Raw genomic sequence first — 27,606 nt, forward strand, 5'->3', positions numbered from 1 at the left:
TTGTTGTGTTAAGTCAAAGTAAACATTTTACAATCAAGCTACTCATCCCGAGCTGGTAGATGTGGGGGTAGCATGCCATGTGTAGATGCACTGTACTGTGTGAACTTGCTGATGACGGAAGCATACCTGCTGCTTCATGCCAAATAAACAGTGAAGTACACTACTACATGCTTCTTTAAATGCCACTTTGGCAGATGTATTCAGGAACATATTTGTCAAAAGTGTTGCAAGCCTGCTTATGAAACTGTGTGCACGGCCCATGGACAGCTCCACTTCGCTCCTTTCTGTACGTCTGAAAAGGAAGTGAAAGGAGACACCTAGAGCAACAGCAATGTTCAGAATTTATACCCATTTAAACATTGCCATGGTGCATGTGCACGTGGCCTCCCTTAGCATCACTGTTTCAGAAATCAAAGAAGCACAAACGATATTTTGCAGATATTTCTGGACTCGTTCTGATCATATGAAGGAGAAGCAGCATGATTTTACGAAGACTTATTGCTATAGTACACAAGAATTCAAGGTTAAACACACTACGTTCTAACTGCAAGAGTATTTATGTACGTGCATTACCAATTCTATTCAATTATTGTCATGATGTTGAAGCAAAAGTCTTAACAGTTACAATTTTTGTACTTAATGCTGCCAAGAAGGCCGAGAGTTATGTGGGTGAAAAAATGAAGAATTGCGCATGTATAAAATGGAATCGGCTCGCACAAGACGAAGCGAATTGTAGACCACTGCGAAGGGCTACTGCTGCAGTGCACATATAATAAGGCTGAAGATGACAAAGATTAAAGCGTCAACGTAAAGGATGAGAATTAAATTGAGAAGCAAGGCTTGCTGTCAATAGCTCTTGAATTCTATCAGAACACAACATGACAGTTGTATATCCTGTACATCTTGACGCGACAAAAGTTGAGCTGAAGATGGCGGCTTGAATGAATGTCAAACCATTGAACAAAGCGTGTTGTTGGTGCCAATGTTTCAACAAATTGATGTGTCTAAGTTGTTGCACAACTTTGATGCAATTCGTTGCGCCTCTAAAGACGAGTCCTCTTGTTGAATCACTAGCTCCAACAACATTCGTTGTTCAACAATTATTTCATGAGCTGTACATCTCGTTACATTCATTACAAACCTCTACTGTACCAAATGCTACTATGGCAATGATAGTGGGTGCAATACTTAAGCTGCAGTGTCATAAGCAGGTGACCGGCTATTCAACTCTTTAAATATACCAGATCCATAAAGATTGCAAACCATGAGGCAAGCACAACATAAAGAACAAGCGTAAGGAAATTGAAAGAGGTTAACTTTAATAAACGAGGTATGGAATTAGTCATCCCCACTTTAAGTATACAAGGTGGTTTTTTAACGAACTCCTTTGCTGTTGAAAAAGATCATGCTGCTAAAAAGGTCATACCTGAAGTCAAGTGATAATTTCCAGGACGAAATTTCGTGATGCTGAGAGCATGCATCAAACTTTATGCACGATAAGCGTTAGGTGCAATGTCAGAGAGGTGGAGATGATTTAATGGATAGCAAATACTAAAAATGAAAAGCTCTGAGTAACTATCGCAAGAATAAGGACGAAGTAAGGAGGGAAGCATATGATAAGCTAGTGCAATGTCTGAAGCGAGGTAATCTTGCCTTAGAATATGCAGTCATAAAGTGAGATCCAGTAAGTAGGCGTCACATGCACTGGTTGTGAGAGAGATATGGAAAGGACGGACCACCTTTTAAATAAATGTAAAAATGTCCACCCATGTGCCTGTTGGGAACTAGCTCTCATGAAGCCCTACGCTTAGAGAAAGCTTGATAAAGATGAACACATCCACAAGAGAAATCAGTAAAAGACAGATGGAGGATTGGTAGTGGAAAAGCAGCGAGAACAGCCAAAAACAAACTTGCAGGGTCTTTATGTACAACGCCGAAAAATAAGCTACCTATTATAAGTTTTTTTAAGAAAAGCAATTTAATTCAGGTAGGAAAGGCATTAAGCCAATTCAAAAATTGAGCTTGGCCACTTGCATGTCAATGCTTCGCTTTAAAGGGAACACAGATAGCATCCATCAATCTACAGATGTGAAACTGCGTCATGCAAGATAACTTATTGCTTTGAGCAATTAGCGCAAAATATTTCAGGAGAGCACCTAACTGTGCTGGTTAGTACAGGATTACGATGGGAACAAACAACGCTGGGCACGGGACGGAAAAAAAGGTAGACGAGGGCGACAGCACCCTCGTCTATTGTTCTTTCTTCGTCCCATGTCCAGCGCTCTTTGTTCCCGTTTTAATGCAGAATATTTCTTTCTTTAATCTGAAGGTGGCAGTGTTTCATGGCTAAAATAGTTTACAAATTTGCATTTCAAGTTACATTTTTTCAGCCATAAGGAAACACTGCAAAATGCTGAAGTTCTAATGTTAACATTTATCAGGAGAAAGACCAATTCTTTTGTATGGAATACCGAAGGTTGATTTCTAAAGTTCATTGCCTTTGTATTTTGTGCTGTTCCCTTATCATTTTTCTTGAGACCGTTGTATAGATGTTCTTGGTTTATCTTGTGTTTTGTATATGTTATGCTCCCTGTTTTTGCTTAGCGAGATCATTTTATGTGTAACTTATCACTGTAGCCCACTTTGCAATACTGCTTACTGGTGTCAGCAGTATTGTCAAGTAATAAATAAATAAGTAAATAGATATCCACTTTGTCATAAAACTACTATGAAAACAAAATAAACAGAAACGTTGCACCCAAACTGTAACGGAGTCGGAAAAAATAGCTTTTGACCCACATTGCAGCTTAGCTTTTGCTATGTAGCATTCCAAACAGAAATGTCGCCAAGACATTATTGTGTGGTATACTTTGCTGGCAATTTCTATTCCATTTTAAAAAAAACATATACTCCTAGGATAAATTTACTGAAGTGAATAATCCCTAGCCTGCACAGAGTCTCTTTCCTTGACCTTCGCTGCACAGCACATTGGCACAGGATTCACGCGGGTGCCCCTGTGCTCATATAGTGCAAGTCTAAATGTTGCAGATTTAAGCAATACTTCTGTCTGAAGTACCATGCAAGAACAATGATGTGCTGTGCAGTGAAGGCAAAGCTCCAAGAAACTTCCCACAGCCTTATTTTTCATTTGAAAAAAATATTTTTCGCTTGAAGATAATATTACACCTTAAAAACATTGTCTAACTTATCGCACGAGGAAAGCACACTATGATGTGTAGGCAACATTTTTGCTGGGATTGCTACACAGTGAAAGAGAGCCCGCAATATGGGTTCAAACACTACTTCTTCCAAGTGTCAATTTTGAAGACATTTTTGCTTCTTCTTTTTGCCAGCAGCATTTTCAACCCTTGGTATATGCACTGAACTCATACTGTGAATATATTTCACATGAAAAATTCAGTCTTTTTACAATATACTTAAAAATGCTGCATTTTGCAATGTTTCCTCACGACTGCAAATAGCATAAATTGAAATGAAAATAAATTCGACTGTCATAGTCATGAAAGATTGGTGACTATGTTAAAGAAACAAATGCTTTGTAGTAATATCTCGATGCAATAATCATGTGTCAATTAATTTGCCTGACACAGCTTCATTTCTGCGTGCAAAGTTTGAAAGGTCTTTGCTGCATCATGCAATTCTTTCCCCGAAAATAACACTTGAATGACTACTTCCCACACTGAAACATAACAGCACCAGTTTTACAAAATATTGAAATGGTCAAAAAAACGACCTGGCACACTGGGATGAAATGACCCAAATAGGTACTAAAATAAAACAGTGTGCACTGTCAGACACTAAAATGAAGCACTAATCTGATTGTATTGCTAAATTACTTCAAAACCCTGCTCTGAATAACTGCCCACAAGAAGTTGATTGCGAAAAATTTACTTTAACCTCTGACCTATTTTTATCTATCTCTAGTATAATGACTCCTAACCTTCGGCACACACACAAAGGCACGAAGCATTTCATATGGTTCAATGCCTTCGAACGGTACGGAAGGTCATATGTTAAGAAATAGCGTAAAATCTGGACTAATTTTAACCAGCTATGTTTTTATAACATGCAAACATCGAGAAATACACAATAATTTAGTAACTCGCCCCCTCTAAAAGTGTTGCTATCACAGCTCCAAATTCTATTCACGAGCTATACTGGCTAAAATATTAAAACACAGCTGCATTTCCATCTCAATGGTGGATGCACACAAGTATACAAAAATTAAGTAACTCGCCCCCTATAAAAGTGTTGCTGTCACAGCTCCAAATTCCATTCACGACCTATACTGGCTAAAATATTAAAACACAGCTGCATTTCCATATCAATGGGGGATGCACACAAGTCTACACGAACAGGCATGCACTTTAGATTGACTTCACAAGCCAGATATCCGGTAATCCTGCCGTTGGAGAACGTTATTAAGTGTATGAGCTGGACTAGTACATAAGCTAAAATTGATGCTTGTGTGTGTTGGTATGACAGAGCGTAAACAAAGCAGTGCAGAAGACTGAGCACACGAGCACAGCACTGTTTGCGTCTTCCTTTTTCTTGTGCTCCGTCTATTGCGTTTTTTACACTAATGCATTAATTGTGGAAACAACTGGCTGCCCCAATTTGGTCATCTAGGTCGAACTTTTTGGGCCTTGCACCAGGCTAAAGAGCTCTGCTGTGAAAGCAACAGGGTGTAACAATATTGCACTACAAACCAGGGAATACAAAGCCTCGATAAGAATGTTCAGCCAAAATAAAAGGCTTCAACAAATTGTTTAAGACACATACTCACAGGTTAATGCTCATTCACAGCTTCTACGGCAGCCTCATGATTTTTGTGCGTTCATCTGTGCGTGCCTTCCTTCCGCCTTTGGGCTAGTTCGTGTAGAATGTCTACCAGGAAAACAAAAACATCAGAAACAAGTCGACTTTTTTTAGCATGCCTCACATAACCCAAATTAACTTTTCTCTCCCCATGAGGTAGCTGTTTAGAATGCATCCAAACAGCCGCTGCTTTGTCTATGTATAGCTCATAACCAATTAGTAGCATCCAACACGACACCTGGTCATTGTCAAAGCATACGAGACAAGAAACTGAGACAAGTATAAGCAAAGAGCAAGCGGCTATATTTCGCCATTATGTCGTTTCCTAATCCAGCCCGATGCATTCATCGCTTAAATTTAATTTACACTGCTATTTTGGTGTTCGCCCTAAACTTACTTTCCAAATAACTCACTAACCTATTTCTCTTACGCACTATATGAATACATGTTAAAAGGTTGGGGCATGCAAACATGGACACAAGAGAGTCAAGACGCCTAAGACGCTCAGATCACTAACTGGAGGATCATCACCTAATCTACCGTTACATTGTCGAGAGCATAAATGCATGCCAAAATTCGACGAATGCAGTTTGTACAAGCACATGAATGAAGAAATGCGTCCAGTAGTCGAGGCCTGGCATATCGATAATGGCAGTGCACAAGAGAGCCAATCGTCGATTAACTAGCATAAAGAAGAAATCAAATGCTTGAGCAGTTATCTCTCACGTAGACTATCGCGCGTGCCAGATTGATAGGTATCGCCTCTTGCCTGGGCATGCACAGATAAGTTTCTGTGTCTACTTTATTTTGTGCCACTGTCCACCTTTCCCGTTGGCGTTTGTGGTGTCTTGGTTTCTCTCTTGTGTCCATGTTTGCATGCCCTGCCTTTTTAACATGAATACCTACCAACCAGCTCAGCTGTCTGTTATACTAAATATTGTCACGTGGTCGTGACGTCGACGAAGACAGCAGTCGGCGTTTGCAGGATGAAACTGTTTATTTGGCCGAACTTGTGGCCGGAAAATGAGAATTAGAACTACAGCAATACACGCTGTACAATGATAGCGGCGAACAGGGCGTCGTCCGTCGATCAACTGACAAGCGGTCAAGCGCGTCGGCTTTTATACAGGCGCTATAGAACTTTCCAGCAATATCGCTGGTGGCGGCGTTATCTCTCGACAAAGCTGGAACATTCGCGTGCGGCGCGCAATCTTAACAAAACGATCTACTAAAATCGTGAAGCTTCTCGAACACTGCTTCGCGGCCAGCGTCGAGCTTTGATAACCGTCCTTGCTTGGTCAAACTGGACACATCAAAATAAAAGAAGTAGCGGGCGTGGCATTGCCCCCCTCTGAAAAAGAATCGTCCCGATGCTTGCAACAGAACATGGAAAGGAAAAAAACAAGTGCATACACAAATAAATTACAATAAGAAAGGAAAAAGTAGAGTCCCCAGGTTCGCTAACGCTCAAAAAACGGCTTAAGATGCACGACATGGACGACTTCAGGTCGTGCGCGGCGTCGCTGGGAATTCGTAATGCCGTCCGGGACGACCTCGTAGTCAAGAGCGCCGTGACGTCGAAGCACCTTGTATGGCCCGAAGTATCGCCGAAGAAGTTTTTCACTGAGCCCACGTCGGCGTATCGGCGTCCAGACCCACACACGGTCACCGGGTTGGTACTCCATGTGGCGTCGTCGAAGATTATAGTGACGGCTGTCGACCCTCTGCTGGTTCTTGATGCGCAGGCGGGCGAGCTGTCGAGCGTCTTCGGCGCGTTGCAAATAGGCGGCAACGTCGAGATCGTCTTCGTCGGTGGCGGTTGGTAGCATTGCGTCGAGCGTCGTTGCCGGGCTCCTTCCGTAGACCAGCTTGTACGGCGTCATTTGCGTCGTTTCTTGCAAGGCCGTGTTGTAGGCGAAGGTCACATACGGAAGGATGGCAACCCACGTCTTGTGTTCGACGTCGACATACATGGCCAGCATGTCGGCGATGGTCTTGTTTAGCCGCTCGGTGAGGCCATTGGTCTGTGGGTGGTAAGCTGTGGTCCGGCGGTGGCTTGTTTGGCTGTATCTCAGTATTGCCTGAGTTAGGTCAGCAGTAAACGCAGTACCTCTGTCGGTGATGAGGACCTCTGGGGCGCCAAGACGCAGGAGGATGTTCTCAACGAAGAACTTCGCTACCTCGGCGGCACTGCCTCTGGGTAGGGCCCTTGTCTCGGCGTAGCGGGTGAGGTAGTCGGTAGCTACGACGATCCATTTGTTTCCGGTATTCGACGTCGGGAACGGCCCCAGTAAGTCCATCCCAATTTGCTGGAACGGCCGTCGAGGTGGCTAGATAGGCTGCAGAAGTCCGGCTGGCCTAGTCGGCGGTGTCTTGCGTCGCTGACAGTCCCGGCAGGTCTTGACGTAGCGAGTTACGTCGGCGACAAGGCGCGGCCAGTAGTACTTTTCCTGTATTCTTGCGAGCGTGCGGGAAACACCCAGGTGTCCAGACGTCGGGTCGTCATGCAGAGCCTGGAGGACCTCTGGTCGCAATGTCGAGGGCACTACGAGAAGGGAATCGGCTCGAAGCGGCGAGAAGTTCTTCTTAAGGAGAACACCGTTGCGCAAGAAAAGCGACGTCTGTCCTCGCGTGAATACCTTGGAAACAGCGGTGGTCCTGCCCTCGAGGTATTCCACAAGGCCCCTGAGTTCTGGGTCCGCTCGCTGTCGTTCGGCGAAGTCTTCGGCACTTATGGTTCCCAAGAAGTAGTCATCCTCCATGTCGTCCTGCGGCGGTGGGTCGACGGGGGCGCGGGACAGGCAGTCAGCGTCGGAGTGTTTCCTTCCGGACTTGTAAACGACGGTTATGTCAAATTCTTGAAGTCGTAGGCTCCACCGTGCGAGGCGACCTGAAGGGTCCTTCAAGTTCGCTAGCCAACACAAGGCGTGGTGGTCGCTCACAACTTTGAAGGGCCGGCCGTAGAGGTAGGGGCGAAACTTCGATGTCGCCCAGATGATGGCCAGGCACTCCTTTTCTGTTGTGGAGTAGTTGATTTCTGCCTTTGATAGCGACCGGCTAGCATAACTGATGACCCTTTCGAATCCGTCGGTCTTTTGCACAAGGACGGCGCCGAGTCCTACGCTGCTTGCGTCGGTGTGGATTTCCGTATCGGCGTATTCGTCGAAATGCGCAAGTATCGGAGGCGTCTGCAGGCGTCGTTTCAATTCTTCAAATGCTTGAACTTGCAACGTTTCCCACCTGAATTCGACGTCGGCCTTCGTGAGTTGCGTCAGTGGCTCGGCGATCCGTGAAAATTACTTGACGAAACGTCTGTAATAGGCGCACAAGCCGAGAAAACGGCGTACGGCCTTCTTGTCGGTGGGCGTCGGGAAGTCAGCGATGGCAGCTGTTTTCCGCGGGTCCGGGCGAACACCATCCTTGCTGATCACGTGACCCAAGAACAAGAGCTCCTCGTACGCGAAGCGGCACTTTTCAGGCTTCAAGGTGAGTCCGGAGGTCTTGATTGCTTGAAGTACAACTTCAAGGCGCCGAAGGTGTTCGTCGAAGTTTGAGGAAAACACAAAGACGTCGTCCAAGTACACGAGGCATGTCTGCCACTGAAAAGTCGCAGGTGTTGAAAAGTCGCAGGTGCCGAGCATAGACCAAAGGGCATGACCTTGAACTCGAACAGGCCGTCTGGTGTTATAAAAGCAGTCTTTTCTCGGTCTCTCTCGTCGACTTCTATTTGCCAGTAACCGGTCTTGAGGTCCATCGACGAAAAGTACTTTGCGTTGTGTAATCGATCCAGGGTGTCGTCTATCCGGGGAAGGGGATACACGTCCTTCTTCGTGACTTTGTTCAGGCGACGATAATCGACACAAAAACGTAGAGTCACATCCTTCTTCTTCACTAGCACCAACGGGGATGCCCACGGACTCTTCGACGGCTGGATGATGTCGTCGCGTAGCATTTCGTCGACCTGTTTCTTCACGGCCTCGCGTTCTCGCGTCGAAACTCTGTACGGGGTCTGACGGAGTGGTCTGGCGCTTTCCTCTGTTATGATGCGATGTTTTGCCACGGGAGTCTGCCGAATTCTTGACGACGACGAAAAGCAGTCCTTGTAATGCAAGAGCAGGGTTTCGAGCTCTTCTTGTTTGTGCTTCTAAAGGATGGGATTGATGTCGAAATCTGGTTGCGGCGCTTTATTCGTCGGAATAGGATCGGGAGAATCGGTGAGGCCGAAAGCATTGCTGCCTTCTACGATTTATTCGATGTAGGCGACTGTCGTGCCTTTGCTCACGTGCTTGTACTCGTTGCTGAAATTCGTGAGTATAACTGTTGCTTTCCCTGCCCGCAGCTCTGCTACTCCTCTTGCGACGCAAATCTTGCAGTTAATCAAGTGGTGCTGGTCGCCTTCAACAACGCCTTCCAGGTCTGCTGATTTCTGAGTGCCGACGGAAATGATGACGCTGGAGCGAGGGGTAATGCTGACCTGGTCTTCCAGCACATTCAAGGCGTGCTTTCTTGGCGGAGTGTGCGGCGGTAGTGCCTTTTCCGTGGACAGTGTTATTGACTTAGACCTCAGGTCGATGATTGCACCATGAAGGCCTAGGAAGTTCATACCAAGGATGACATCTCTCGAGCAACGCGGCAGGATTACGAAGTTCGCGGGATAAATCTGGTTGTTAATGGTGAGTCTCGCTGTGCAGATTCCCTCCGGCGTTACGAGGTGACCTCCAGCTGTCCGGATTTCGGGGCCTTCCCAGGCTGTCCTGACTTTCTTCAGCTTCGTGGCGAACGGTCCACTGATGACAGAATAGTCGGCTCCGGTGTCGACGAGGGCTGTGACGCTGTGGCCGTCGATAAGAACGTCGAGGTCGCTAGTTCGTCGTCTTGCGTTGCAGTTAGGTCGTGGCGTCGGGTCACGGCTACGTCGGTTTGTTCCGCTGCTTCCACGTTGCGTCGTAAGGTCTGCTTCGGTCCGCGATGTTTCGTCGTCAGGGCTCTGTCTGGTTCGCGTCGTGTCCTGAAGGTTTCGTCGTGGCGTCGTCGTCGGCGGCGGAGGATCTTCGAAGTTTCGTCGTACAGCAACCGCACCTCCATCGGTTGCTGCCCTTAGTTTTCCGGATACGGGCTAGGAGACCGGCCCCAGAATGGGCCAGTGTACTGGCGGCGTTGGGGACAGGCGTAGCGGCCTGGCGACGGCGATCGGGAAGGTCCTCGGAGGGTCCACTGCGCTCCTGCCAGATAGTCGGCGATGTCACGTGGTCGTTCATCCTGTTGTGGACGCGGCGCGTCGATGGCGAACCCGCACAGTCCCATCTGTCGATACTGGCAGCGGCGGTAGGTGTGGCCGGCTTCTCCGCAGTGGTAGCAGAGTGGACGATGGTCGGGGGCGCGCCAAACGTCGGTCTTCCGCGGCGTGTATCGCTGGCCGGTTGGCGGGCGGTATGGCGTCGGTGGTGGCAGCGGTGGTGCCTGGCGGCGGAACTGCTGGGGCATCGCGGCGTCTTGACGCGGGCGAGGAGGGGTGGCGTTGCGTCGGGCTGCAGCAGCATAACTCATTGCTTGAAGCTGCGGCGGTGCCGGCTGAGGAACACCCAGTGACTCTTTCCTCGCGGACAATGTCTGCGATCGAATCCACTTGAGGCTGCGGCGAGGGTAACAGCTTGCGCAACTCCTCCCGCACGATCGCTCGGATGGTTTCGCGCAAGTCGTCGGTGGCTAGTGAGTGCACTTCGGAATTGGTTGCAGACAGCGGCGAGCGGTTGTAATGTTTCGTCCGCATGTCCAGTGTCTTCTCAATAGTCGTAGCCTCGGTGAGGAATTCGGCGACCGTTGTGGGCGGGTTGCGGACAAGTCCCGCGAAAAGTTCTTGTTTGACACCCCGCTTGAGCAGGCGAACTTTTTTGTCTTCCGCCATCCCAGCGTCGGCCTGGCGGAAAAGTCGAGTCATCTCTTCCGTGAAGATGGTGACGTTTTCGTTTGACAGCTGCACCCGGGTCTCCAGCAAAGAAGCGGCTCTTTCCCTGCGGACGACGCTTGTGAACGTGTGCAGGAATGCGTTGCGGAAAAGATCCCAGGTCTGCATTGAGGACTCCCGATTCTCAAACCAGGTTCTGGCCGCGTCTTCGAGGTAAAAGTACACGTGACGCAGCTTGTCTTCATTGGTCCAGTTGTTAAAGGCGGCGACACGGTCGTATGTTTCAAGCCAGGTCTCCGGGTCTTCAAACGACGACCCGCGGAAGGTTGGCGGCTCCTTGGGATGCCGAAGAAGGATCGGCGCAGGCTGCACGGGGTCGGTCATCGTCGCTGCGGTCGATCTTGGGATCTGCGACTGCCTGTCTTTTTCGGGAAGGAGCCCGTGCTCTGGCGGCAGTCCCTTCTGCCTGCGGCTTGTTCGACGATCCGGGTTCTCCTTGCCGTCGTCCTCGTCGTGGCTTGGGCTTGGGTCAGCGCTTCGCGGGGGCGTCCGGATCATGGAAGAAGCAGCACCTCCACCAGATGTCACGTGGTCGTGACGTCGACGAAGACAGCAGTCGGCGTTTGCAGGATGAAACTGTTTATTTGGCCGAACTTGTGGCCGGAAAATGAGGATTAGAACTACAGCAATACACGCTGTACAATGATAGCGGCGAACAGGGCGTCGTCCGTCGATCAACTGACAAGCGGTCAAGCGCGTCGGCTTTTATGCAGGCGCTATAGAACTTTCCAGCAATATCGCTGGTGGCGGCGTTATCTCTCGACAAAGCTGGAACATTGGCGTGCGGCGCGCAATCTTAACAAAACGATCTACTAAAATCGTGAAGCTTCTCGAACACTGCTTCGCGGCCAGCGTCGAGCTTTGATAACCGTCCTTGCTTGGTCAAACTCGACACATCAAAATAAAAGAAGTAGCGGGCGTGGCAATATGTATACAATCTAGAATTACCACTCTGTCCACTTGCTGATGTAATAATAACAATGGGGTTCTGTAATGTAAACGTCAAATTAAAAGCACAGGAACCTCTAGGATTTGCACCTCCACCGAAAGTGCAACCACTCCATCAAGGATCGAACCCGCACAGTTCAGATCAGCAGCTGACCATTATAACCACTGTATTGCAGCGGGGGATGTTCACTTGGTAATGTAGGTTAATGTTAAGGATTATGGAAAGAGCTGTAGGTTGAAGAAAGACATGCAATTAAGCAAGGAGCTGCAGACATTATGCAGTTTAGATATTTCTGTAATCCAAAGGGCTGGTGCTCACGGCATGTACCTAAGGAACTCCTGTTCAGCGTCTCTTTTCGAACCAAAGCTTAGCAGAATTGATGTTCCTGTCTAGATATGCCCCTGAAAACCACAGTTAAATAGCTGCAAAGTAAACACTAGAAGACAGAAAAAAATCCATCACTTGTATGATATTAAACACATCAAGATGCAAATACACCAAACACCCTGGACTGTGAAACGCATTGATTGAAAAGATATCAGTTAAACAAAGCAGCATAGCAATGAACTTCCATGTAGCTGCCACAGGGCAAAAAGCAGGTGGCTCTGGTGCCATGAAAAATCTATAATAACCCTTGTTGAATATAGCAGGATGTTTTGTATGATAAATGTATAAATTACCACTCACAGAATCTGACATGTTATTTTAAAAATGAGCATTGCAAAAAATAAAGCAAGAAAACCACGTGACGTGTGAATTTACCATTCATAATTTAAGGCTAAAGGGCCCCTAAACAACCCCGGAGTCTAAAATTTGTGACAACTGCACGCTTGTACCACATGAACATGTTGTCACATGATTTTTTTGATTAAGTGGTGTAATAATGAAGCCACAGGGGATAGAACAAACATTCCAGCTGGTTTCAGTTTCTCGCTCAGCCTGACCATCCTGAAGAGGGGCTTCCTTGGTGTGCCACTGTGCCAGAGCGGTGCGGTGAGGAAGCACAGGCAAAGCACTGGCGAGATAAACCAATTCGCAACACTTGTGACAACCACAGATACTGCATCATCACAAAGCCAAAATGCCGTTTCGTATTGCAGAGGACTATTCAACAGTCAGCGTTACTTAATGTTGCTCATAGGCAACATTACACCACTTCGCTAGCAAAGAGGACTGGTCAAGCGCTGAAGAGGAGGCGCGGTTATTGTTTTTAGAAGTGGAGTGTCTGACATTCGCACTATGTGATTCCTGTGGCCCTCTGTACGAATTAGCGAGCTTGTTTGGGAGGTGTAAAAAAAGAAGTAGGAGCCTGCTGACTGGCCCTTTAAGAGAATGTAAACATACACTGGAAGGAAGTACACTTGTAGACATATTACTAGAAGCTATAAAAAACAGGCAATTAACATGCTCAATCCATGCAGCATAGGGATGTTTCACACCTTTGCAAGAACTTTACTATGGTGGCTGGATATTTGTGTAGGCCAGAGGCAGCAGGCACGTGGCTTCCATGAATTTGACCCGTTCGTTGAAGGGAAACTGCTGCTCACATCCTTGTAGCACTGCTTTTTGAAGATGCTTCCTGCGATAACAAAATGACCACAACACAATTATGGTCTGCAAATATCCACAGGTGACCTACATTGCTGCCCTTTCTCATTAAATTCAGCTCTAGACTAAACACTGCAATAGCAGCATCCTCCTACATTACAGGGCATCATACTGCTTTCCTTGGCCTGGTTTTTAGTTCAATAATTGTTTTCACCCATAACAGAATGTAGCACTAGTAAAGATTCGGTTGGGGAGGGTGCAGTCGTAAAGTGTGTATACAAAGCAAGAATCTGAAAAAAAAACAATGGCATAATTTCACATGAGATATAACAATTATCATAATTCCTGTAATGTCAGACACCAAGAAGTGTTTAATTGAGCAAGTTTTGACTTTAAGCTATCACAAAGCAATGCCCTTTATGGAAAGTAGGATTTGCAGAGTGAACTTTGATGATGAAATTGGCTGTCTTTACTGGCTCTGTAGCTGCAAGTGCATTGCTAAAGCCGCTTGAATGCACTTAACAAGCCTGCGTAATGGTATTGACAAATGGACAGAGAAGACAAACTCATTCGTTCTCACTTAGCTGCCATCACAGCAATATGTTGCTTCGTGTCAGGTTTCCTGGTATGCAGAATGCACGAACTTGGTGGCCGTGCCATACCACAGTAAATATGATCGACATCTGCTCCAACTGCGTAAGTAGCTGGAAAGTGCTAAATTACACAATCAGCTGTACCATGCACACATAATGTAAATTCTAGCAGTGGCAACATTTCGCACCTCATACTAGCCTATGGTCATTGTACTCGTTGATGCTGCCAGCTGCATTCACTGTTTTCATTCCTAGCATGCATAGCACATGCACACAAAGCACCCAATAACTGTGGGAAGCAGAATAGATTGTCCGAGGTAATCAATAAAATTGATTGACAAGAATTCCACACATCACTCAAGCCTGTTGTTTAGCATAAGTGATGAGAATGTGCAGCCAAATGTACACAGCAAATTCAGTATTGGCTTTGAAGAATTGCAAGATAGGTTGAAGCTTTCCAGAAACAAACCGTATACAGTAAAGTCTGTCCCAGACACTGAAATCATGAAGTTACAAATTTTAAAGTGGGCCGCTATATTCTTCAGGCACCATGCATTGCATTTATGAAAACGCTAACATCCCTGTACAACAATGCGTGCTGCAAGAAGTCATAAACCTTAATATTTTTGGCACAATGCCATTTCCCAGTAGCACGTTTTACAGAAAGGCAACATTTTCCTTTGCAAAACTGAGCCATGTTCCCAGGCAAAATGCACTGTCCATGGTTACAAACACATGGAGTACGCTCTTCTATACAGCTTAGCTGGTTTACTGGAACTAAAAGCTACGGTAACGCTGTCTTAATTGAACTGGCTAGCAAGAGCCTTCTCGCTGCTGTTTATGTGAAGTAATTTCACCTTGGTGGAACGTCACAAGAGTAAGTAGCACATAATAATGAGTGCGAGAACACAGTAACAGGTTGTGCAACGGCTACCAGGTATGCCCATTCGTGGAAACTGTGGGCTCTTCCCCCAAATGAACCAGTTGGAAATAACCCTTTTGCATGAATAAACTTAAGTTGGTTGCTTGCATACATAACATTGTTACTCTGCATTTCCATCTCATTTATCTAGCGCTCATTGTTTCCCTTCGACATGACTAGCTCAAAACAAGATTCTCCTTCGTTATATGGAACTTTGTACATTACCTTTACGTTGGCTATAGATGCTTATTTCTTCTGCCTGAACAAGCACCTCCTATAGCATACTTGCCTCAGCCACCTTCTGGACTTCAGCACTCCACTGTTTGTCGTGGCACTGCTGTTTGCTGCCTGCAGTACGTTGCAAAAAACTTCAGCATTCAAAAAAAAACGGTTAAGAAAAGCCGAAGCAGGTGTGCCAGCAGCACCTTGCCCTTTGAGGAGGGAGGAAGAGCTCTGATAAATGGCTAATTCAAGACAAGCGTTGTTCTTCACAAGCTATTATTATGCGATGAGAGGTGGGACTTCAATACACGGACGCACATATAGTGCGAAAAGCAATTGAAAATTCAGCTGAAAGTACGGCTTGTCAAATTAGGTCAACGTGCATAAAGGATAAAAATGGGGCAAACCAACTGAACAAAATACAGTGTCATGCTGCAGAAATTGCATTTTTAGCAAATTTATGTTATGTATTGCTTGAAAGATGATAAGCAATGTCCATAAATGCTAACCTAAGCGCTTTTGAGGGTCATGTTACCTAATGACAAATACAATGCGCGCCTAAAGAAAACATCCCTAAATGCACTTTATTTCTCCCACTCTACCGATTCACGATTCACGCGGTGGCTGATGATTATTCCTTCAGAGCTCGTGCGAACGAAATGAATGTTGAAGCTTCGGTTTCGTGGCGTTACTCCAAATAATTTGTCAAGAGACATGCATAAAACGCATGACAATGGTGAGCCTGACAAAAATGGTGTCTCCTTCAGCAAATATTAGCGTACAGCAGGGCGTGCACGCGAGCTAATTACCAAAACTTTATAACACTACCGACTACGGTCTTGACAAATGTAATGCGCGAGCACAATCCGCACAACTACAACCGCATACACTACCAACACGTTATGCGACTTTCTTCGGCGACAACGCGTACTATAATAAGAACAACTCACAATGTACGAAGCGTAACGTTCACTTACCTCTGGCAATAAAAATACGCTGGCAGCGTACACTGCTGGATGACCGCCGGTTTTCAATGGTGCGCCAAGCGAGGAATCGCCGAGCTACCGGCCGTCCCCGAGCGTCAAGGCATTTTCCAGGGCCACAGAACGCGTCGTCGAGAAAAGATTGCGGCGCTGCTACTCACTGACGTGCGGTAACATTTGAAGAAGGTGTTCTTCAAAACTATGAATCACGTCCATCGGTCACACCGAACAAAGCAGTCGCAGAGATTGAAGTCGCACGGTCGGCATCTGGTGACTATTTGCCTGCTACCGCGTATACTTGCGCTTACGTCAGTAACCACAACATACAATGCGAGGCAGCGCGTTAAAAGTCGACCGCACAAACATAACTCGGCACGACGATCACACGAACGCAGAACTATACGGGCTAGGAAGGTCTCCTTAGTGTCGTGAGCGAGCCTGCCAGGTGGAAAGATTGCGCGATCCAGCCTGCGGATGGCGCTACCGCTCGCTAGCGTGCGTTCGCGCGTGTGAACCTGCGCTCTGTGGAGTTTCCCGTTGAAACCAAGCATTGTAGTTGCGGTTTAAGCTCGTTGTGTAGGCCACACATGGCGCTGATAAACTGTAAAACGAAGAAAAGAAAACTCTGGAGACTATGCGGGCAAGTTAGCTTCTTCTGAACGGCACATTCTGGTGTAGAGAACAAACATGTAGGAGATTCGGGGTTTCCGTTCTAGTTTATTAACATTCTTTTTCACGCAGTTATGTTTGAGTACGACTGCAATATTCATTGACAATTATAGCGATTACATCAAGAACAAAAATACAATGAACAGTGAATGAGACGCAAAGACAGATATTTTCGCGCAGAATGTGAGTAAACAGTGAAAGGAAAAGATAGGTGCATATAAAAAAAATAATTAAAAGTAAGAATCAGCGAACAGTCAAATGAAATTTATGTACACATGAGGGACCCTTGATGTTTCACGCCCACTCTTGCAGGCATACTGGATCCGTAGAAGCTCTGAATGAGAATCGATGCCTAGGTTGTCTTTTTCTTTTTAGGCATGGTGCGTTGGAGAGGCTAGAAAGATTCGCAGTCGCACGCGAGCATGCACGAACCTCTCAAGACACAGCTCGGAATGAAATTGCAACAACCACGAAAATTCCAGTGTCGGATCTAAGAGGAACAGGGTACAGGCGCCCTTACCCCCTGCCCCCTTTAATTTTCGACGACCGTAGCAGCGGGCGCTACGGGTCGCTGCGAGCGCCTGCACCCTAAAGCTTTACTGCACCCTAGAGATACTGTAAATGTTACTTTTATGTGGCGGAGTTGCGCACCTGTTTTCGAAACGCCGCTAGCAATCGTGCACTGCAGAGAAGCTGATGCGCAGGCCGCCGCCGCTGCAGCGAACCGGTTTGTACTCCCGTGCCACAGTCCCGAAAGGATGCTTTCATAAAGGGACGCTTTTCACCAATACGAAGCAACGCCGCATGTTCCTTGTGTCCTTGTCTATTAGGCACCGTGGAACGCCGCACAGAAGCCTTCGCGGTAGGGATGTCCGAAAAGCAAATTTTAGGTTCGAAGCGAACAGTGATTACGTCGAATAGTTTTGACTCGAATAGTTCGAATAGTATGTATCACACATTATATAAAAAAAATTAGCATAAATATTGTCGAGGCCCAACTAACCTGCACAGCGTTTCTTTTTTAATTGGAACAAGGCATGTGCGACTGTCATTCTTTTTGCTGCAAGTAAACGCTACTAAACGTAGCGTTTAGTAGCATCAAAAAGTAGCAGGATTTCAATTTCAGAGCGAAGCAATGAATGCGAAGGCAAGTGATAACCGATAACATGCGTCACACTTTAAAAATTATTATACATATAACATATTATAACATAGAAGCCCGTATAACAAGCTTTTAAACTTAAAAAATGATCAGGGGCGTAGCCAAGGGGAGGGTAGGGGTTTTCAACCCGCCCCCGAAATTTTTCAATTTTGCTTGCGCATATATACACGCACGCATACAAACACACCCACGAACATACATAAAGTATGGTTGAACCCCCCGCCCCCCCCCCCCCCCGGAAAAAGATTTCTGGCTACGCCCCTGAAAATGATTAACCTATGTCGGAGTAATATGTTAATGTAACCTTGAAGTGGGGCTTCGCGACATTGCGCAATTTTGTTGGTTAAGTGCTTTCACGGCATAGCACTTGCAGGCTGCAGTGAAACCACCTTCATAGGTGGGTTACATCATAACTTACATGTCGTCCAATATACGCCTATTCGTTCATTATGAATACTTTGAAATTTCGGAACCTTAAATTCGTGTCGAAGCGAATTCGAATACTGTAATATTCCTTCGAACATTCCTAGTGCTCGAATATTCGCACATGCCTACTTCGCGGCAAACAGACGCAGACACTCTGCCAGTATGTCAGGACGGCAGCAAAATATTGTCTACCCTCGTTGCTCGCGAGGGTAACATGCACAAAACAACAAATTTAACCACTCTCGGTTGACCTGAAAAAAAGGTTAAAGATTTAAACCGCTCACATAGAGAACAGTGGTACTTGCACGCCCCCCAGGCCTTCTGTAAACGCATCGTGTCTGAAGAAAAAAAGATCACAGTTTCACCGCAAGCGCGAAGCAATGAATGCAAAGGCAACAAATTGTAATGTTATACGAAGGAGGGCTGGCAGCTAACTCTTTTGGGTCCGATCTCGCGTAACTACACAAAACGTTGGTGTAAGAGAATACGGCCCCTCCAGGGAGAGGAGCGCTTTTCGCAGTCTCTTGGCGTTGAGAGCGCGCGTAAAAGAGTATACGAGCCGTTTGCTGATGCCTGCCAGATAGCGAGCACGCAAGCGATCGTGAAGGCGCGTTTAGGATCAAAGTTCGCAGTTGCTGCTCAAGCAAACCCCCCCCCCCCCTCGCATCCCTCCATGCTCATTCAAGACGGGCGGGGCGTTTCGTTTCTGCTTGAGCACATTGCTTGAGCAGCATTCGACGGCAGGTCTAACACGCGGGGGGGATGTTATCGCATGCGCCCTCCGAGTGACGCAGATAGGCCAGCTCGTTTGATCTCTGCATCAGCCGCGATCGTCGCCGCTGCTCGCGAGCTTTTACTCGCGGGTAGAACCTACGATGCGCGGCGGGATGTTACCAATTTGGACTTTATACCGAACATGACGGCGACGACAAAAACCCGTCGAGAGTGCCGATATAATTGCTATCGCAAGAAAAGTAGCCACGTGACGGTCTTTGGTTGGAAAATAACTTAACCGCGCAGTCAACTTTAAGACTTTTCGACTTTAGGACTTTTAGGACTTTCTTTTTCTTTAGGACTCTAGAACACTCTCTCCCTAAATAAAAATAAAGCAATATGTCCGTTGGCAGTTACGAACATGTACTCCCTATTTCCATATAATGAGAGCCATCTGTAAGTTCTACGTAGATCTTGTTCGTGGATCTCAAGGACAGTTTTTGCAGTACGTGTAGTGCGCCTGCTCGTACCACTCGGCTGTCTATATATCTAGGGCAACTTTTCTGGATAAATCTTAGTGGCGAGTAGCGGTTGTGCTGTGCATGTGTGCTCATTGTCCTATTCGAAGTCGCGCTATCCAGTATAGAAGAATATATATACTACGTACTAGCTAACTGCGTCTAGTGTTGGTAGCACCGATGTTGCTTTTGACATCTTTAAGCAACTGTAAATAACTGGTTATACAACACAAGTTCGACCATTCATATTATATGTATGCCTATATAATTTGCACATTTCTCTAGCGTCTCTCCGTAACATTTCGCTCAATGTGAAAAATTGCGACACAATCACCTTCCTGCGCATGCTTCGCATAACATCGATTCCTACGGTACGTGCGATCTGCCCATGTACCCACTGGTAATCATTTGCGACATGGTCACCTCGACATAGTTATTGTATGAAGCACTGACCCCGGTTTTTGCGTAATCCACGTGGTCGACGTTGCGGACGACGTGGACGAATGGATGGTAGCCCAGCGTCTTCCAGGGGTGCTCTGTCTTAAGTTCCCTAAGTTTCCTTTCCTCCGCGGCTGTGGTGTAGTGGTTACGGTGCAAGACTGCTGACCCGAAGGTCGCGAGCTCGAACCCGGTCGCGGCCGTCGCATTTCGATGGAGGAGAATTGTTGGAGGCCCGTGTACAGTGCCATGACAGTGCACGTTAAAGAATACCAGATTGTGAAAGTTTCTGGAGCCCTTAACTACGGCGTCTCTAATAATCACATCGTGCTTTTGGGATGTAGAACCCCTATATTTATTATCTTTGTATGATTTGTGTGCTACGTACGGGCTGCCTGCTGAATAGTCGTAAGAGCATAAGTAGGTCAGGTCTCACGGGCTTCGGCTTCTGCTTCTTTGCTGTTGTAAACAAGAGAAATAATTTAATATATTGGTTTACTATTTTATGTCTTCAAAACACAGGGAACGCAGACGTGAGGACAAGCGATAGCAAAAGCAAACTCACGGAAATTTCCTGCTGCGTCAAATCGTACGCACAAGCGGAAATATGTTGGAATGAACTTCCGAATTTTGTTGGAATGAACTTCCGAAAAATAAAGCCACTATTCCGGAATGATGCCCGTTGAAGTGACGTTGAACTTTAAGCAAACGTCCCTAGGGGAAACTTGGAGCATGTACAGTGTTTGGGCATGTACAACCGCGCCAATTCAGCGCTAAGTACATTATGTAATATCGCTCTCGCCGTATTCAGTTAGTGTCCCATGAGCTAAATATTGGCTCGTAGACTTGCATTGCTGGTACATTACCTTCAGTGGCTAGACTCGTGAAGATACGATGGGACTATCTCGAGCTATTGCGTATTCCAATTTCTATAGTTGCGATATCGCGTTTGAATTCGTGAGCGCTCTAGAAGTTTAGATTTCTGGAATATTATTTTCATTCTGGAGAAAAGAATCGTGCAAATTAAAGTACTCGACCGCTTCGTCAGAAACTATAGTAAGCAGTCAACCCTTAACTGTTGCCCACATGATAGCAAAGCTCTCGCAGTTCACGCGGGAGGCGGGGGGAGGAGGTGTGGCCGACCATACGTACCCGTATTAGTCACGATCAGTCATGACCTGCATCAGTCATGATGCACAGCCGGAGCGAAAGTGCGAAGCATGGCCATGCTAAAAAAATCCAAAGGTGGTTTTGCAGTCTTATTTGAATAGCCTTTGTGCATTTTTTCTCTAGAGTTTTTTAACATTATATATTTTGATTTACATCACACATGCAAATTTATTTTGTCTTGGAATTTTTCACACTCCAGCATCGTCGTTTTAGTTTTGGGGCTTAAGAACGTAAGCTTTTTGGAGAATTATATGGAGAATTATAGTGCCAAATCTGCATAAAGGCTGCTGGCTTGCAGAACAAAACCAAAGTAGTACACAATCAGTGACAAAACCTAGAAGAGATGCGCGGTGCTAGGAAGTTAAAGGGTCATGAACAACCCCTCGGGTTTCATGAAAGAAGACCCTGTAGAAATCATACTCGGCTATGAACAGCTCAGCCCAATTTTATAGTCATGCGCGGCGACGAGTGTTTATAAGCGGCGCGGGAATTTCGCGTATTATCAGGCAAGGCATCTTTCCAGACAAGGCATCGGCTCACTCTCGTCAGAGTTGCCGCCGCCTGCCGTTTGTAGACATGAATCAATAGTGCGTGTTAGTGAGATGCGCTTCTTGCAACAAGGTGACGCCATGGGCCGGCGTCGCGCTACATAGGTTGCTAACACTACACAGCTGCACCTGCGCGTAGAAATCGCAAATCGAATTAGTGATAGCATGTCGTCGGGGGCCCTCAAGATTATGGAGGGCGCTGACGCAAATTTTCTTTATTTGGCGGCGCTACACTAAATTCGACACATTAACTGAATGTTCACAGGGCAGTGGCAAAGGCTAGTGGCTCTAATAGCAATATTTTCCAAGGAAATCACAAAAAAATCACACCATTTCCGGCTAAAGGGGACCATGAGGCGATGCGAAGCCGGAGCACTTGCACGATCGCGTTCCGTTGGGGTTCGTTGGGCATGCTACCGATCTCGCGTCGTGGAACGCGAAGAGGAACGCTACGCGCGTCCTGTCTTCCCTCTAGCCTGGCCGTTAATTTCACAGGGCGAGCGGGGAACGCGGTCAACAGGCGTGCGAGAGGGGGGCAGCGTAGGAGAGGAGAGAGAGGGGGAGGGGACGCGCTGGTGCTCATCGTGGCGTTGCGCAGAGATTTCGGCATGTCTATCCCGCGTTTCAGAGGAAGAGTGGAAAGGGGGGGGGGAAAGAGGAGAGATGAAGTGGACAGGAGGGAGGGGAGAGGGAAAGTGGAGAGGGTATGCCCATGCGCAGTAAGGGTGGTCACGCCGCACAGAACCACCACCACCACCGGAATGAACTCCGGCATAAGATACTTCGCATCTAAAAACTTGGATCATCTCCCTGAAGGGAACCCTGATGGGATGCGAAGCAGCAGCGGTGCGCACGGCGTTGACCCGGTTGAAACGGGCGTCGACGCGACTGCTGCATGAACGGTTTGAAGCGAAACTCGGTGTAGCGTTTACTCGAGTAAACGTTTGTTTGAAAGGCAAGGATACGGGAGGTGGGTTGGGTTCCGTGTAAGTTTCATTAAAGCGTTTGGCAAGACTTCGTAGTCGTTGTTTCTTCAGAGTCGAGACACGGGCGCTGGACCGGAGAAGGCGCGCGTTTCGCCTTGACTACCACGGGTGAAGCCAGAGGGAAGTGACACGTTCAGAGGTGTTGCGAGTGGGCGGAGCAGCCGGCAGCTGCGGGCGCTACGGCGAGCATGCTGCGGGTGACGTTAGCGCGCACCTGACGGTGCGCGTTCCCTCGCAGGTGCGCGCACCGTCACAGAGTGACGTCAGCACGCACCTGCGAGGGAAGCGTGCGAGGAGAGCGTGACGTGAACGCAAAGCTGTGGTGTGACCTACTTGGCAACGCTCCAACACCTACGGCGAGTGGAACGCGTTGCGGCGCATTCGTACGGATGCACGTAACGTACGGCGTTACACACCTGAGTCAAAGAGCTGCTTCGCATCTAAAAAACCTGACCCTGTTTTGCTTCATCTGTACCATACTGCAGTGTGGCTGATAACTGGTCCTATGGAAGACTTCTCATTGGAAGGTAACTTTCCAAAAGCAACGGAATGGTGAGACGGAGCTTGCAGAATCTGAATATCTTGTTTTTTCAATAACGCTCGGTGATTGATAAGGAAACGCGTTAATATCGGAACTTTCACCCTTTTGAACACAAGCTGCTTCACACACTAACGACGGGTTGCACCGAAAGGGATGGTAGTTATCGAATGTGAAATCACATGTCCAAATAAAACTGCAAATAGGAATGGCGTAGTTGGCTACAAACCTTCTGGCTCCTTTTTGAATTCGGGCAAATTTAGGCTACGATTTCTCGGGCCTTTCGCTGCAGTGCGTCGTCCTACCTGGCAACACAGCATGAGCATCTTTTAGATGGACACATCGAGAACAGCTCCCCGAAAGTTGCATCTTTTTCTCATCCCGAATCCTCACGAGTAGTGCCTGACCTCAACGCTGCAGCATGTTCCAGCCCTAAAGCACGAGGACCCAACTCACTGAATAGCATATTCGTGGAGTCTAGGGCCCAGTACATTTTGCATAGGTAAATAAAAGAGATATGTAATATATAGAAGTAAATATAGAAGTAAAGACAAGGAAAAACGTATAATAACAGAGAGCTGAGCTAGTTAGTAGGTATTCATGTTAAAAAGACACGACGTGCAAACAGAGACAAGAGAAAAATCAAGATAGTGAAGAGTTATCCCTACGCAGACCATCAAGCGCACCTGACTGATAGGTATCGCCTCTTGCCTTAGAATGCGCAGATAAGTATTTTTGTCTACCTTATTTATGGGCGCTGTAAGATTTTTCAGTTATTAGCGACGCGTGCGGTGTCTTCCACTCTCTTGTGTCCGCGTTTGCACGCCCTGCCTTTTCAAAAGGTCCAAAAACAGCCTCTCAAAATACAAAATCGAGCGCCTCATTCTCTCTTGCCGTTTCTCGTCTTTTTGGCGAAATTCGGGACGCCAGAACGGTGATTCTCGTGACATCATTAGAGCGCATACTCTTGATTCTTCCATATACGATAAATATCAGTTGGGAATTGTCTCCCACCCTGCTTTGCCATGCAGTAGACCACCCGTTCTCACTCGTCTCGTACGACCATCGAGCGTGATCAACTTATTTCGCTCTATTTCGAGCGTTTCCGACCGCGCAAAGGGAGATAACAGCGCGCGGACGACAAGCGCGCAATTTTGATAGGCTCAACGCTTAGTGGTGACATTGTACGCGCGATCTGTGAAGAAATATGCGGTGAGGACATATCGCCTGCAAGAAGGGTAGTGGAGGCGAGAACTAAACCAAAGCAAAAAGCGCCGGATTATTTGATTCTTCCAATGGACGAACTGTTTACTGCGAGAACGATGCAGCACTCCAGTAAAAAGGCGAGCCTGCTTTCACGGTTTTTGTTAATTTTTATTGCGATAAGAAATATGATGACTCTCTAGGCAGGTTCTCACCGTTGACGTCATGTTCCGTATCAACACCAAATCAATAACATAGCATCGTATGCAGTAATGGAAGTGCTGCTGCAATTGCTCCAAACTGCTCCAAAAGAGAAATGCTGCTCCATGTTGCTCCAAACCGTAATTATTGTTAGTAACTGCTCCGGACCTGCTCCGAAATGGTGCTGGTTAATTGAAAACAATGATCTTTAAGCACATGATCATCCAGCGAGCCTGAACGAAACAGAAAACAAGCTGTCTACTATCATTCTATACTCGCGGACAACTTTTCTTGGCAATGAAGAGGAGGCTGCAGAGCCAAACTACGCGTGTGCTACCACTGAAGAATATAGTCCCACAATTGCGTACATGTTTTCTGCGTGAGAATTAAAAACAACAACATTGCTCTATTTTCTACGGGACACTGTTTGAAAGGAGGTGCAGCGCACACCAAGGAGATATAAAATTTATATTTGTTTTACTTTACGCAGTGTTATTTCATGTTTTTGCACGTGTGAAAACATTGCACCTTTTACCTGCACCTCACAATTAAAATAGGGTCTTTGTCTTCCTGTGACCACTTATCACCCTCTAGCTTTTCCAATGATTCGCCAAAGGAGCTTTTGACAAATTTCACTAAAGAATAACTCTCTGAGCAGACGAAGCAAATTGTATGCAATGTTATTATTCAACTATGGCCATTTGAATAATCGAACAGCCGTCACAGGAGATACGGATGGTTCACAAACTGAAACTAAATTCTAAACGCGTGCCAAACCGGACTACTTCGCGGAGCAGCACATGTGCAGTAGTTCCGCTCTCGTAGCCTTTCCTTCATTGCCAAGAAAAGTCTGCGAGTATAGTATGCTAGTATGGAGTTTATGCACTAGCTCCATACTAGCATATCGACAATGCCACAAGTAGTTGCATTGTCACACTTATCACTTTGTCAGCTCCGGCCTCATTTTTGCCACAAGAAATGGCACAGCTGTTTTTTCAACCTATCCGCACTTAGTTTTGTGTTTTTTAAAGCTTTAAATGAAGGCTATTTTGGTCAAATATGAAAATAATAGATTGCTTAGCTCTATTACCAATTATAAACTGCTGTACGTGATTGTGGTTTCATTATGATTTGGGGCTTAGCTTTATTGGTTTTATATTATTTCTGCCACAAGTACCCAAGAATTTAAGCATATAGCTCATATTACTTAGTGTTCAGTGGCCACCCATCTGCTTAATTATTTGTTTATTGCAATTTGCAGTGATAACTGTATGTGCAATATGTACAATAATAAGTATTAATCCTTATGAGATGCTTAAATAATGCTTTAAACTCCAGGAGGAGTTTGGAATATTTTGCCATCTGTTCCAAAAGTGCCAATAGCTGCTCCAAAATAGCACTTTTTCTGCTCCAGAATGTGCTCCAAAAGCCAAAATGTTGCTTCCATCATTGCATATGCTGTTGCTGTAAGTAAAAGCTTGCGAGCGCTGGCAAGAAACACGTCTGAAGCAGAAATGAAACAAGCTGGCCATCTGCGTCGCACGAAGGGCGCATACAATATCAGCCCCCGTGCCAGACCTGCCGTCTATTGCTCCTCAACCGTTCCCCGCCCGTATTTCGCTGGGCGAGGGAAGGGACATACAGGGGGGCATGCTGCGTGGTGTGAGCAGAAACTGCGAACTTTGACAACTGCACGAAAAACACGTCTCCCGGGAGTGGCCGTATTCGCATACAGCAGCGTTCTGTAGAGGTACGAGAAATCGGATCCAAAAGAGTTAGCTGCTAGCCTTGGTTCGTATACCATTACCACATGTTGCTGTCGCGTGCACGGCTTCGCCCTTTCGATGGAACAAATTTTTGCAAAGTTCAAGAAAAAATTTCTCTGCCAACTAGCTCTGTGAAGTCTTTATTGCACTTATAATCAAAGAGATTAGTAAGAGTGCAACCACAATTGACGTTTCCCCGAAATTGCTGCTTTGTAGGGTCCCTTCCGCAGACGTTTCAAGCAATATTGCGGCCCGGTGGAAGGATTCTTGGCTGCCACGTTGAAGGTTGGGTTTGATTCCTGCTAGAAGCGTGAATAAGTGCGAGTGAAAACGCTCTCCCCTACCGACGAACGTGGCTGAAGCCGATATCAAAAAGGGATGCCATCTAAGTCACACGAAGGGCGAGTGCGATAACGTCGGCCTACTTGTGAGGGTTGTCGAGAAGGGAGAGTGTGAGCTTCGTGTCTCCGAGAGGAATGGCGTGCTCCTACTTAAAGGGCGTGGTCGCTCATGGCCACACGCCGTACACCAATAGAGGCCATAGTACACGCATCGTACCTTTGTAAGTTCTGTACTCTCACCGCTTACTTCTCCATGAAACCGGAGATAGCCAGAAAATAGATTCGCTCGCTGGAGCGGCTGTATTCAGCTACGCCAGCGTTTCCTATAGCTACGCGAAATCGGATCTCAAAGGGGTCAGGTCCAAACCTAACCTCGTATAACGTTCCCGTTTGCTGTTATCGCATTCCTTGCTTTGCCCTTCCGGTGAAACTGCGATTTTAAAAAAAGTATGGTGGTAGCGTATTGAAGTAAAATATGCACTGCTTTCTTTCAGGTGAAACGTGGCACGGACCAGTGTATGGCGGGGGACTGCATTAACGGTTCCTGCATCTTCACTAAAATCGTGAAGTGTGCAACTGCCTAAGACCCAATTAAATAAAAATATATTGCGGGAAGGACAGGAAAACTCATTCTACAAAACCTGCCAGATGATGTTTACTCTTGTTTTTCACTCATGTTTAACATTACTGACAGATTTCAGCTGTTCGCGTTTGAGAATTTCTGGTTGTGTTGTAAGAGATTACGTCCGCACAATCGCTCAAAACTAATAATCAAAGTTCACTGCCCTAAATTTTGTTTCTACCAAAAAATCTGTAAAAAAAGGTAACTCATTGGTCATTGAACACATAATGTGTCGGCATAAACAGGAAATTTATCGGCAGACTTTCTGTCGGCCGCGCTATGA

General features: G+C 46.5%; 1 long non-coding RNA gene across 1 annotated transcript; it reads right to left on the reverse strand.

Annotated features, from left to right (window-relative positions):
* Positions 1–203: 203 nt before the first annotated feature.
* On the reverse strand, positions 204–16,473 carry LOC119390391 (uncharacterized). Its single transcript, XR_005183300.2, has 5 exons — positions 16,016–16,473; positions 15,042–15,164; positions 13,193–13,332; positions 4,808–4,908; positions 204–292 (listed from the first exon to the last, which is right to left on the reverse strand). It is a non-coding gene; the product is annotated as an uncharacterized LOC119390391 (long non-coding RNA).
* Positions 16,474–27,606: the final 11,133 nt, after the last annotated feature.

Source organism: Rhipicephalus sanguineus, chromosome 4 (assembly GCF_013339695.2).
Source record: "Rhipicephalus sanguineus isolate Rsan-2018 chromosome 4, BIME_Rsan_1.4, whole genome shotgun sequence".
Classification (NCBI taxonomy): Eukaryota; Metazoa; Arthropoda; class Arachnida; order Ixodida; family Ixodidae; genus Rhipicephalus; species Rhipicephalus sanguineus.